Below are 14,752 nucleotides of genomic sequence, written 5' to 3' on the forward strand. Positions count from 1 at the left end.
CAGGTAAGTACTAAAGTCTATATCCTATCCCAACTGTTCTTGTAAGAACATGAGTCTAAACCAAACAGACGCCATGACAGGCTTTAAGTTTCCCCTCTGATCTAGAAGGCCTAGGTTTCAGTTCCCCAAAACTAAAAGGCAGTTACACATTGCCTAGAGCAAGAGAGACCACCTTCGCAACACCCAATCAGGGAAGGCCAGCTACCACTCTCCACATTCCTAAGGGTGAGGCCTGCAGGTGGAGACTTTAGATAGGACCCTGTTACCCAATGTTAAAGTTAACCCGATAGTCGCCGAACAAGACCCTAGCTTGCCCTGTAATTGGCTGATTTTAAAGGTACTCTAAATGTTGTAATTGGGTCCGGCCAAAAGTAATGAACACCCTGGACAATGTGTCTGGTTAGAGTTACTGCCAATGCTGTTATACAGTAATGATTGGATGTCACAATTTCTTGTAACCCCTTCCTAAGCCCCATAAAAACCCTGCTCAGCCCTTGTTCGGGGCGCTCAGCACGGATCCACTGCGCCGGTAAAGCCTGTGATCCTGAGCTTAGGCTCGGCCAGCCTAAGCCCGTAATAAAACCGCCCTTTGCTATTGCATGCGTGACTCGGTCTCCCTGGCGGTTTCTGGTTTTGGGGTGATATTGGAATCTTGGGCATTACATCCTCAGAGGAAGGTGGGTAACGAAATCCCTCCTGCACACCTGTTCTGTTTTCCTCAATTATCACTGAAGCCAAGCCAAAGCTTCCAAGACCCAGTTACCCAGACTCCCATCTCCCTAACCCGACCCCATTCTCTGCTGGGCCTTTCTCCCAGACCATTTCACTGTGACTTCTAGAACTCCTGGCATGTGATCAGCAAACTCCTGGATAGTGCCAATGTCTTGTTTTGAGTGTTCTCTCAATTGACTAGCCTTAAGTTTTAAGATTTCCTGAGAATCCCACAGGCCATACAAGGCTCTGAGGAAGAAGCTGTTTTCCCTCCCACTGCCATTACCTCAGAGCTAAAATGTGGGAAGGGGAGGCCTCCTGGTTTCCCACTGCTGCTTCTATACCACCGCTCCCCCTTCCAATTTCAAAACCTTCTCTCCTTGGAAGTTCTAAACACAGGCTGCCAACCCTCCGCCCAACCCACCCCCTCATTCATTAATGACCTCAGCTCCTGCTCTTCCTCCCCTCACTGGCCCGTCAACATTCTTGATGATGCTCCACATTCACACAGATGACCTCACCAACACTCTGGCCTCTCAGTCCTTGACGTTTGTACCTCAGCCTACACTTTATCACAGTAACCTCCCAAATCTCCAAGTCAAGAATCACATCTTATCTACAACCTCTTGACCTTCCATCTCCTTTCCTCTACAAGTGCAGTTGTAACAATGCTTTGGCCTTATCCAGACCCTGATCTACTCCACCATGTTTTCCATGTAGTTAATGACTACATTTCCCAGCCTTCTTTGCAGTTAGATGGGGCCATGTGACTAGGTTGCTGCCAGTAGGATATGAGCCAATATGATGATGGCAAATTATAGGAGGGGCCCTTGACAGAAAAGGAGTATGTCCTCCCCTTCTCTGTTCCCCCCTTCCCACCTACTGGAATGAGATAAAGAGGTGAGAGTTGGAACTGCCATCATAGATTATTAAATAGAAGCCACCCTTTTGAAAAGAAAAAGTTACAAGATAGAAAGAAACTGAGTCTTGAATATTGTGAAGCTGCCATATTACCCATGTTTAACTTCCACTTAAGCCATGGCATCAAGACCTGGTTTTCCCATCTGAACTAGTACCTTCATATACTTGTCCACCTCATCTTCCCATCGCATTATGTATAACTTCATACTGAATTATTCAAGTCAAAAACCTAGGATTCAATCTTGATTTTTGCCTTTGCCTCAATCCACCCATCAACAGAGCCTTAGTGTCTATCTTCAAAATACATCTTGACTTCATCCCACTCTTCCCATCTCCATGCCTCCACCCCAGTTTTACCAGAACGATCTATCGCTTCGTTTCTGCAATGGCCCCCTGACTAACCTCTCTGCCTCCATTATCCTTTCCAAACCATCCTCCAAAAGACAAGTGATCTTCTTTTATTATTGTCTTTATTTTTATTTTGAGAGAGAAGGAAAGAGAGAGAGTCTGTGCACACGAGTAAGGGAGGAGCAGGGAGAGAGGGAGAGACAGAACCCCAGGCAGACCGCATGCTCTCAGCTGAAGTCGCCAGTCTTGCGATTTGATCTCACCATCATGACTTGAGATCATGACCTGAGCCAAAACCAAAAGCCAGACATTAACCATCTGAGCCACCCAGGCGCCCCAGGCAAGTGCTATTCTTAAAGTATATCATATCATGTCAGTTAGACTGCTGCTGAAAACCTCATGGGTGGTTTTTTTTAAATCTTTTTTTATGTTTGTTTATTTTGAGAGAGAGAGCATGCACGCAAGCAAGGAAAAGGTGCAGAGGGGGAGACAGAGAATCCCAAACAGGCTCCACACTGTCAGTGCAGAGCACCATGCAGAACTCACACTTGCAAACAGGGAGATTGTGACCTGAGCCAAAATGAAGAGTTGGACGCTTAACTGACTGAACCACCCAGGCGCCCCCTCGTAGGTGTTTTCCAATCGCACGTAGAATAAAATCCAAACTCTTTACCAGGGCCTACAGACCCTGAATGGTCTGGTTCCAATTCATTTCACTCCACTCTCCTGCTCAACACTTTGTGGCCATGCTGGCGTCCTTCATGGTCCTGGGACACACCAGCGTTTTCCCAGCTCAAGGCTTTCATCCTTGCTGTTCCCTCTGCTAAGAACCTTGTTCCTCTTGCTCTTTGCTTAGCTGGCTCCCTTTCATCCTTTAGGACTATGCTTAGATATCACCTCCTCAGAGAGAGCGTCCCTGGCCACCCCATTCAGTGCCCACCCCCTTTGCGCCTCCCATTGGTCGCTGTCCCCTCAACTCTATTTATTGACTCGCTGCACTCACAACATTCTGAAATTATCTTATTTATACACTTGTTTACCTGTGTGTATACTTTTTACCTCACAAAAATGTAAGCTCTAGGAAATGAGGGAACTTGTCAGTTATTAGTATTTACCATTTCTCTCTAGTATCATGAACAGTGATTACTGGGCAAGGAGTTCAGTGAATAAATCCAAATTGAATTTATGAGTGAATGGAAGGAAAGATGAATGGAAGGAAGGAAGGAAGGAAGGAAGGAAGGAAGGAAGGAAAGGAGGGAGAAAGGAAGGGAGGAGAAGGGAAGGAGGGAGGAAAGATAAAATTAGCTACTCTTGGGGAAGGGCGGTGATGGGCATGGAGGAGGGCACTTGTGGGGATGAGCACTGGGTGTTATATGGAAACCAACTTGACAATAAACTAAAAAAAATAAAAAATAGGTGAAGTAAATATATATATAATAAAATGTCAACAATGATTAAAAGAAAGAAAGAAAGAAAGAAAGAAAGAAAGAAAGAAAGAAAGAAAGAAAGAAAGAGAAAGAAAGAAAGAAGTTAGTTACTCTTTTCCTAGAAGGAACAAGTAAGGAACAAAGCGAGACTCGAAGGCTCCCTACATCCCTTGTGAAGAGGGAGCAAAGGCCTCTCCTCTGATGGAAAGAGGCACAGGGGAGCGGTGGCAGGCAAGGGCCTCCCTCCCTCAGAATGGTTGGGAAGAAAAGGCCCTGGAAGCTCTTGCTCAAAGCCAGAGCTCCCTTTCCCAGCATCTGCAGAGCGAATGCAGAGGTGAGGAAAAGACCGCCTTCCCAGAGAACATGGCATCGTATCAGAGGTCCAGACACTGGTGTGAGGAAGCCTGAGATTGTGTCTCAGGAAGGGATTCTCAAGGCATGCACAGGGAGACACCAGCATGGGGACATTTTTATTGGAAGTGAAGGAAGGGTCTTAAAAAAGAATATTCCTCACCACTCCCAAACTTCCTGCACAGAAAATGGAGTTCCATCACATGGACTCAAGATGAGGTTGGAACAGCCTCCCCAGAGCTTCCCACATGCCCTCACCTCACCTGAGGAGACAAGAGGCTAAGGCCTTGGGTAATCTGGCCCTAGTTCAGGAGAGGCACTGATTCTCTCCACCGTCACTCCACCTTCCCTGTCTCAGGGGCCCTTCTTCTCCTTCAAGGTGAATCACAGAATCTTCTGCTCATAGATACCACTGCACAGCTTCAGAACCCAGGATCTCAAAAAATTGAAACAGAACTGAAACAGGTTCCAACACAAGGATACCTCAGACAGCCTCTTGGGCACCTCCAGCAACGCATGTCTCCTCACACACAGGGCAGCCTCTTCCAGGCCTGGGTGCCTCTGACTATAAGAGCATCTCTCCTCCCAGCCAGCCCAGATCTCTCTCCCTCTCACGTGCACGGCAGGTTCAGCCCTGGTGGAACAGCATAAATACGTTGGTTGCTTCCATGTGACATCTAAAGGTAATTATCACTCCGATAATAAATGCTACCATTTACCCAACGCTTACCAGGCACTGTGCTAAGCAGTTTATGGTTATTATCTCCATCAATACTCACAACACTCTAGCAAATAGGAATTATTATTCCCATTCCACAGATTAGGAAATAAGCTTGAGAAGTAAAGCAGTCAGTCCAGGGTCCCTCAGGTATTGGAAGAACCAGGATTTGTTCCAACATCCATCTGACTCCATCCAAAGCCCATGCCCTCGGCTCCCCTGTTAAGCCAAAATCACCTCACCCCTGAGTCTTCTTTAAGCCCTGCTAAACCACATGAATTCCTTCAAGTATTCAAGTATTACTTCTCTGAGAAGCTCAAAGCACCCATGCTCCTCATTTTCTCTGCCTCTCCACCTCCGTTTTCAATAAAATCCTGCCGCTATCCAGCCTTAGACCCACCTCCTGGGAATGGGAAAGGAAGCTCTACTTTGGCTAATAGCAGAAATGGAGTTTTCCCGAAGTTCCCTCCTAGGCACGCGACAGCCCACCACCTTCTGCTGTCCTCCACCTGCCTCGTCACCTGTCCACTCCCTTGTCCCCTGGGATTTGTCAATCTACTTCTCCCATGACTCACCTCTTCTTCCCCAAATTCCTACTCATCCTCAAAAAAAAAAACCTAACTGCAATTCCACTCCTCAGAGAAGCCTTCTCCAGCCCCTGCTCCTTCCTCAGGGCTCCCAAAGCTCTTATTTTGCCCCCACTCCCCCAACTTTATTGAGATGTAATTAACATATAATGTTGTGTACAGGTGTACAGTGTGGTGGGTTGATATAGCTAAGTACTGGGAAGTGATTATCAAAGCTAGATCACTTAGCACACCTGTCACCTCCCAGTTACAAGTGTGAACGTGTGTATATGAGAAGAACATTTAAGATCTACCCTCTTAGCTGCTTTCAAATATGCAATACAGTATTGTTAACTGTCATCACCCTGCCGTGCACGACATCCCCAGAACTTACCCGTCCTTCATAACTGAAAGTTTGTACCCGTGACCATCCTGACCCCCTCCCCTCCACCCCTGTCCCTGGCAACCGCCAACCTGCTCTCTGTTTCTGTGTGTTCAGTACAAGGCCCTTGTTTCTATCTCTACAACAACAATTGCCACTTTGCAGCTCTTCGTGTCTAGTCACGGTTCTCCCTCCCTCCCAGGCCAGGCTTCTCGCAGGCAGAGGGTGTGGCTTCATCGCCAGGCACATCACGACCTGGGTGTTTAGTAGCTGTTACCGCTCAATGTAGACTATTTTTGATACTTCAAAAGGAAGAACAGCGGTGAGACTGCAGAAACCCGGAATGTAGGGCCACCATGGCGGTGGGGGGTTGCCAGAGGAGATACAAGGAGAACTGATTCCCTAAACATGGGCCACCATCTGGGCTCTACCTGGTCTCTGGCAACTGAATGAGAAACTAATTCCAACCAGTACAATGAAAGACCGAGTTTGAAACACGATCTGCTGCCCTCTGGTGGCCATTCAGCCTCCGGCCGTTTGTTTGGTGTCCTAACCCTCCCTGAGGTGACGTTGCCAGTACAGATTTAGAACCTGATGCCCCCCTCTCCTGGCACAATCGTAACTGTCTCAGGTGTTTTTGTAACAGGATATTAAAATTAGAAGTTCAAGTAGGCACCAAAATGCAACAGATGAGGGGGTTTTTTTAATGTTTATTTATTTGGGGGGGGGGGGGGAGGACAGAAAGAGAGAGGGAGATACAGAATCCGAAGCAGGCTCCAGGCTCCGAGCTGTCAGCACAGAGCCTGACATGGGGCTCGAACCCACGAACCGCGAGATCATGGCCTGAGCCAGTCGGACACTTAACAAAATGAGCCACCCAGGTGCCCCGAGTAGATGAGATTTTAAAGTGAAGTGCCAACTCATCATAGGACAAATTTCAAAGGAAATTTTTAAGAACTAGTTTCTGACCACCTGAACCAGATCAACGATTTTTTTTAATCTCATAGTACAGAAGGAAGGGAGGATTTCATTAGGAGGCAAAGCTGTGCTATGAGCCCCGTCTCCCCTCTCCCAGGGAAGGGATAGGGCCTAGTCACCCCATGGCAAACCTGGCGGATGCTTACATGGGTTACCCCAAGAGCTGAGTATGCGGCTCCTGAGTGTCCTGGGGCCTGGATGCCACCCAGAAGTTTAGAAAGAGAAGGAAGTTCTGAGGAACCGCCAACTGGGCTGGCTGACAGCGCTGGTATTCTGGAAGGCCCTGGGCTAGTTTGCCTGGCAAAGAAGAATCCTCTCTGCGTCCTGGGAGAGAAACAAGCATATCTCCTTGTGGGCACTGTCTAGTACGGCTCTCACAAGGGACAAAAGGACCCAAACAGCTGAAGACGGAGGCTCAAATTCCTGGAGTCAGGGAACACAGGTGAATGGGGCGGACAGCAAAGCTCTGAGAGGCCAGGAAAGGGCCCAAGAGAGAACAGTCACCAAACATAGAGAGAAAGGGGCGAGGATACCACCAGCTGATGGAGGAGAAGACTGAGTAGGACCGAAGTGGAAACCCACATGCCCCTTCCCGTCTGCTCTGCGCCACCCCTCCTCCTCCCTAGGACACCTCACTCTGAAAAGACAATGGGTGAGAGCCGGTGAGGGACAGGCCTGGGGGACAGGGGAAGAGGGAGAACATGACCCACAGACAGAAGCCAATCCCTCACTTCTTCCCCAGAACTGAAGCAGGGCCCGACAGGCTGCACAAGAATGACATTAAATAGTTCCAGGTTTGGATTCATGTCTTGTTACAGTTTCTGATCAATGCTCCATGTCTGTCTCTTACTCTTGAGAGTAAGCAAAATAGTTAAGGGTCTTTCCTGTGTTTTTACCCAAGAGCAAGGGAAAAAACACCCCTGTCCAGCAGCCCAATAAAGCATAAAGGATAATGTCATGAATCAAACTCACCAGTGAAATCAAACTGCAACTTTATTTTCTTATTACATGACAAGTTGTGCTTGTCACATAATATAAAGTATATGATATTCAATATATGTGATAGTACGTATAATAGATAACTTAAAAACAATCTATAATATAATGTGGGTTACACTATCTCCTCCGTGAGGATTAAATTACAGGGATCCAGGATTTTCCCTTCAAAGTCCCCTCAGCCTTCTTTTCTCCAATCTAGAACACCCCTACTCCCATCCCTTCACCTCTTTCCACTAGTGGCCTCCCTTTCTAGGCCTTTAGAGACCCAGGCCAGCCCCTCCCAGAGTTCCTGAACACTTCCTCTACTTGGGGAGAAGGGCAGGCATGTGCCAGTGCCAGCGCGGGCCATGGGGTCAGCACCGCCTCTCTGCCCTGACAGGCACTATCTATAGTGGGGCGCATAGTGTCTCCACTATAGATAGTGCCACCTAGAACCTCAGCTGTGAGCTTATTTGGAAATAGAGTCCTCACAGATGTAATTGATTAAAGATCTTGAGATGAAATTATCGTGGATTTAGGGGGAATCCCAAATCCAATGACTGAAGTCTTCATTTATATTTTTTAATGTTTATTTATTTTGAGAGAGAGAGACAGAGCGAGAGCAGAGGAGAGATGGAGAGGGAGACACAGAATCGGAAGCAGGCTCCAGTCTCTGAGCTGTCAGCACAGAGCCTAACGCGGGGCTTGAATCCACAAACGGAGAGATCATGACCTGAGCCGAGGTCACATACTTAACTGACTGAGCCACCCAGGCGCTACCCCATGACTGAAGTCTTTATAAGGAGAGGAGAGGTCAAAGAATCAAAGGTGGAAAGAAGGCCATGGGAACACATGGAGTAACCATGCCACAAACCAAGGAGCACTTGGGGCCATCAGAAGCTGTGACAGGCAGGGAAGGATTCTCCCCTACAGCCCTCAGAGACAGCACAGCCCTGCTGACACCTTGATTTCACACACCTAGCCTCCAGAACTGTGACAGAGTAAGTTCCTGCTCCTTTGAATCACAGTCACCTGGTGGGTGGCACTTTGTTACAGCAGCTCTGGGAAACAAATTCACCATCTCGCACCCTGCCTGGCTGCAGGAGCAGCCCACCACCAGCCCCTGGCAAGAGGAATGCCAAGGCTTGGGCCGGGGCCCAGTGCACTCCGCCAAACCTGGGAGGGGTGGTGGAGGAGGGCAGGCTATAACTGTCAAATGACCCCCACCATCCACACTCCCCCGCTGAGCAGCCCAGAGAGAAAACCCAGGCATCTGCCCCCCTCCCCCAGCTGCCTACCATCAACAACACGGCCAGAGCCCAGGGGGCCATTCCCTCCTACCCTGGTAACCTACCCTCATCCCCATCCTGTGGCTGGGGAATTTTCCACCTCATGCCCAAGTCAAAGTCATTAGATTTAATCATTAACAGGACCTGTGTTAATTAGCAGGGCAGGGTGATCATCCATGCTGATGAGAGCACAGCTGGACCTCAAGAACAGCTGATCAGACAGAGGTGGGGAGGAACAGGATCTGGCTGGAAAAGGGCAGGGGAGGTCCTGCAGATAGCCAAACCCTAATTCGGAAAGCTTTGAAATCCCCACGTCTTCACCACAGCTTTTTCCAGAGTCAAAGGGGAAAACGTTTGCTAAGATAAACTCCTAATGACCCATTCCATTGCTTGAGTGCCTAATGGGTAGTACGCACTGAGCTAGGCACTCTACGGCCCTTCTCTCATCCCACCCCTCTCTATAACAATAGGAATACTTGTGTACAGGTGGGGAAACTGAGGCTCAGAGAGGTGATACAACTTGCCCAAGGCCACAGAGCTTCTATGTGGCAGAACTTGAACCCAGGCAGATTGCTCCAGAGGCTGAGTGTTTAACCCCCATGCTGGAAGGAGCTCATATGGGATGGGAGGAGGGTGTCCAAGCAGTAAGAGGTTATGTTGACTTTCCTCCTTTCTAGATTCATCTCATTCTGGTACTTCCCCCTTTGTAGTTGTTATTGTTAATAATTCGTTGGTCAGCCCACCACTGCCTTGACCCCTCCTAGGCTGTAAGGTGCCCAGAGACTATCTGTTTTGTGCTCCACTGTATCACTGGCACTTAGCATAATGCCTGACACCCAGTAAAGATGGAAGAATGAATCTAAACCATCAGCGTTGAAGTAGGAGGGGCCAGCTAAGGATCAGCTCTTCTGGGCTGGTGATGATCAGAGGGTTAAAATGCATTGCAAGAGGTCATCTGGTCCATGCCTCTGTTCCAGGTTCAGCCAGCTCCCTGTGAAAGCCACCACATGTGCCTTATTGGGAAAAGCGTTGGCATGGACTCTAGTCCTTGGGAGAGCTGCTTCCTCTCTCTTGGCCTCAGTTTCCCCTGTCTAGTTTAAAGAGGGGGGGGCGCCTTGATCTTCAAGTCCCTTCCACTTCTACAGGTTTCTGGTTCAAGAAGACGCCAAGCACTTTGAAAATGAGCAACCCTTGTGTTTGAATCACCAGCTTTGGCCCCATTCCCGAGAGCGCCAGCTGCAGGAGTGGGGAGTGTGTACCCACGCCTGGCAGAGCTGCAGTGATGGGCTTTTTCACAGGCAAACCAGGACGGACACAGTAGAGGGAGGCCGGGCCTTCCGAGTCATCCCCCCAGATGCCACACATCCCTTCCATTGGTGCCGCCGGGGCTCACAAGGAGCTCTGGAAACTGCTCTTGCAGAGATGCCTTCTAGATGGGTGTCAGAACCACAGAGGACATGCAGCCCCATTCTAGGGCACCCACACCTCAGTTCCAAATCAAGTTCTGCTCCCCATCCGGCTTCCCTCCTTCTTCCCAGGGCATGACCTCTTAAAGACTCTCAGGCATTTCCAGAAGAGCAAAGCCACTCCACAGGACAAAGATTGACTCTACCATGAGGATTTTCAGAGCAGATGTCACACGCTCTGAGATGATTCCAAAAGAGTTTCCAGAAATGTTTGCGAAACTGCAGTAAATTGGTATGAACATATGGCTTCCCAGGGGGATGGCTTGGATGGGGTCGTTGCTCCTTTGGGCGTATAAATCAGTCTGTAGCCTCGCCTCCTTAGAGCTGTATGTGTGAAAAAGAATGCACGCATTATGTATCCAACAAGCAAGGGTTTACCCCTGCCACAGTGGCCGGGCAGAAGAAATGCAGAGATAGAGGTGAGGACCCTACCTCTCTGTTCCAACCCTGGATCTGAGACTTCCCGCCATGTGGCTGGAGCACCCCTAGCCCAGAATGACAAAACATTAGAATGCGGAGAAACCCACACAGTCACCTGCTCCCCGTCATTTAGAGGTGAGAAAACAGAGGCTAGTGCGTGTTCGGGGGTGGGGAGGCAGCGATTGCCCTACAGTGGCCCAGAGAGTTGGTAGCAGAGGGAGGAATTGACCTTTAACCTCCCAAATGCCCACCCAACCAGCCCATCCCGCCATCAGCTGGCTACATGACCCCGCCCGTGACAAGTAAAATAAAGGTCCTAAGGTGGATTGTGAGGAGTGGTGAATGAATGCCTGAGAAGGTGAGTGGGGGTAAGAAGGGCAGATAAATAAGAGCAGGCCATGCTGAGAGCGAAAAAAGCAGCCCCATTAACCCAGAGTCCAGCTCCGAGAGCAGGGCAGGTGGGAGCTAAGGCTAAGTGACTTCATCACCAAGTCACATCCCTGTAGCCTTAAATATTTCATGGACCCAGAAGTGCACTGCACAGAACAGTGGCCGCTCCTCGGGCTGGGCTGTGACTGCAGTGGGGATGGGAATGCTTGTACACACGAGCACGCTCACACAGACACAAGCGAGCTGGGGAAGGGTCTGGCGCAGGGTAGGCTCCAACTCTTACTCATTCTAGAGGGTTCTTTCACCCACAAGCCCATCTCTCACAACTCACCCAGCTCTGGCATAAATAAAAGTCCAAAGGACACACAGACAGACCCACTGTAGCCCATGCGGAGACCCCAGCACCAAAGGCTGAAGCCAGTCACACTCCACCTCCCCACTACCCAGAAACGCTTCGCCCACCCACACCCAGCCTCCTCCAGAAAAAGCCAAGCCGGGTACCCAGAGCTGTCTCCTCCCTCTCCCTGCTCTCTCCTCCTCTGCCTCCACCCCAGCACCGGCTGCTCCCAGGACCCTTCTTCCCACACCCTCCCTCATCAGGCATTTTTCCAAACTAGAGCAATCCGGGCTCCTCTCTTTACCTGTAGCTTTCAGACCACAGGTTCAGAGAATCTGGAGCTTGCGGAAGCAACATGAAGGGTGGTTGTAGGACTTTGGGAGGAATTTCCATTGCCAGACCAAAGTCTGCGGGATCAGAGGGAACGAGAAAGAAGCCCAGGCAAATTGGATGACTGGGGTAGGGTGGAGGTTCTCCTGATGAGACCCTGGAGGGATGACCCCCCTAACTCTGCTGTCTGCTAGGAGAATACAGGACAGTAACAGCAGCCACAAATTAATCGGGGGCCTTCTACACGCCGGGTACCTCACCTCAGATGATACTCAACCCTATCATGTAGGGACTCTTCTCCCGTTTTACAAATGAAGGAATTAAGGCTCAGCGAGGGGATTCTGGGGCCCCAGAGATCCAGGGGTGTGAGAATCCTGGCTTCAAGTTCCAGAGTCCTGGTGGAATGGGATAAGGGACATGCCAGTCCCCTATGTAGAGGATACTTTGGACTCTGCTCTGGGTATGTGTGGTTGGGAGGTGGGCGAGGGAGGAGGAAGCCAGAGCACGTGCCTGCCTGCTAACGGGCCTGCAGTTCCTGCCCCATTTCTTCTCTTGGCTTCAGTGTCTTCTTACCCCTTCCCTCCCCAGTCACTCTGGTCGGGGGGTGCGGTAGTTTCAGGAGAGGGGCTGGGAAATACAATGAGTTGTTTTCCTGGCTGGCCCTGATATATCAAAGAGAGAGTAAAAGCCCCCAAGTTCATGGCGGCATCATTTACAATAGCCAAGACACACAACCTAAATGTCCACTGATGGATGAACGGATAAAGTTGTGAGACAGATATAGGTAGATATAGACATAGATATAGGTATATAGAGATAATGGAATATTTTTCAGCCATAAAAAAATGAGGAAATCCCACCATTTGTGACAACATGGATGAACTGTCAAAACATTATGCTAAATGAAATAAATCAGACAAAAACAAATACTGTATGACCTCACTTATATGTGGAATCTTAAAAAATAATTGACTCATAGAAAAGGAGATAAGATTTGTGGTTATCAGAGACAGAAGGGAGGGGGAGGGGAGTGGAAGAAGGTAGTCAAAAGATACAAACCTCCAGATTTAAGATAAATAAGCGTTAGAAAGAATTACAGAGTGGCTCAGTAGGTTAAGCATCTGACTTAGGCTCAGGTCCTGATCTTGCAGTCAGTGAGTTCAAGGCCTGCGTTGGGCCCTGTGCTGACAGCTCAGAGCCTGGAGCCTGCTTTGGATTCTGCGTCTCCCTCTCTCTCTGCCCCTCCCCTGCTTGTGCTCTCTCTCTCTCTCTCAAAAATAAATAAACATTTAAAAAAATAAAAAATAAACAAAGAATGGAATGCACAACATGATGACTACAGCTGACACTGTTGTTTATATTCAGGAAAGTTGTTAATAGAATAAATCCTGAGTTCTCATCACAAGGAGAAATGTTTTTCCCCTTCTTTCTTTTGTTTTTCTTTCTTTTCTTTCTTTCTTTCTTTCTTTGTTGTTTGGGTGTCTGTTTTTTTTTTATCTATACGGGGAAATGGATGTTAGCTGACCCTAAGGATTATGGTAATCATTTCACAATATATGTAAATCAAATCATCATACTGTATGCCTTAAATTTATACGGTGATGTATGTCAATTACTTTTCAATAAAACTGGAAAACTATTTTTTAAAAGAATGCAAAGGGACCCCCTCCTACAAGTGCATGCTGAGTGTAGGGGGTCATTCTTAGACTCTAAGTGACAGAAAAATGGGGGCATTTCAAATGCAAATAGAGGCCTGGCTGGCCCACTGGGTCCCTATAACCCCAGTCTTGTCCTGAGAAAACTGAGCTGGGCCTGGCATGTGTAAAAAGATATGGCTGGGCGGGGAGGGGGGGAGGGGAAGTTATTTTGGGAGGTAAAAGGGGAAGGGGTGGTATGAAATCCAGGTCAGGGAAGGGCTGCCGAGGAGAGGAGGCAACTAAGAGTTGAGGCTGACCTCTTAGAGGAAAGAGTGATCATAGGGACCCCAGAGAACCAGGCATCAATCTGTATGGCACTTGCCATCGCTGGCCTTAAGATCTGGGGCCCTGGCCCTGGCCCAGCCCCTCCCACAGAACTCCCTGTCCCTTCTCCTCCCTACTTCCAGTCCTTCTCCACCCCCAGCGGTGCATCCAGCCCTGCCCCTCCCCAGGGCCGGCACCTCTTCTCCCTCTGTCTGACGGCCCCCAGGCCCTAGCATGGTGCCCAACAGCTCCTATGAATATCCTATCTGCCTCACTCACCGGTACTGTTTGGACATCTGGTCCTACACCAAGGTGGTAAGTTCTTCACCTAGTCTAACCTTCATCCCTTCAGTTACAGCACAGCAGATCATTTTCCTTACCCCGCCAGGAGTGGAATTGGAAATCAGCCCCATCTGTAAACAAGCCACCCCACCAGGAGTTTCCCTTTCCAATCCCCCTGCATTCTCCCCTTGCAGGCCTTTCACCTGCTTTCCCAGCCCCACAGTTTAGCAAGCAGAAAGAGAACTCTATTTCACAAGCACCATCAGCTCCCCACCCCCAACACTCCTTCTGCTGAATCGCAGATGGTCCTCTCTCCCTGAGCCCTCCACCCACTCCCATCGGCACTTCAACAGAGAGGCTCTGGCCTCTGGAGACCCTTCAAGATTTTCAGTTCCCCCGCCTGCCGGCCGAGTGCGCAGAAGACCCGCCCCCAGCCCGCACACCTCCCCTCCGGAGTTTTCCCCTGAGCTCTACGGTTTTCTTCCAAGGGAAAGTCCCTCTCCGTGGCTAGCCTTCATCCCTCCTGCTGCATGCCTAAATTCCCTCTCCTTCTTCGCATTCGAGACAACCCCTTTCAAGATCATAGACGAAATCTTCCTCTCGCGTTCGCCGCCTCCTCTTGGCAGCGCCCCTCCACCTTCCCACTCCCCAAACCCGCCCCAGCCGGGAGAAGTTCTCCGTACCGCTCCCCACCCCCATGCCCTGCCCGGAACTCTGAGGACACCTGGATGCTCGCCTGGGCCGCCAACCGAGACTGGGACCCGGCCACACCCGCCTCGCCGCCCACCGGGCGGAGACCCCCGCAGCCGGCAGCGCAGCCACGACGGGGTTAAGGTTCCGGGCTGGGGGAGGGGGAGGGGGCCGGGAGGGGCGGGTGCGGAGCCAATCGGCGGCCGC

This window comes from Suricata suricatta, chromosome 10 (assembly GCF_006229205.1).
Source record: "Suricata suricatta isolate VVHF042 chromosome 10, meerkat_22Aug2017_6uvM2_HiC, whole genome shotgun sequence".
Lineage (NCBI taxonomy): Eukaryota > Metazoa > Chordata > Mammalia > Carnivora > Herpestidae > Suricata > Suricata suricatta.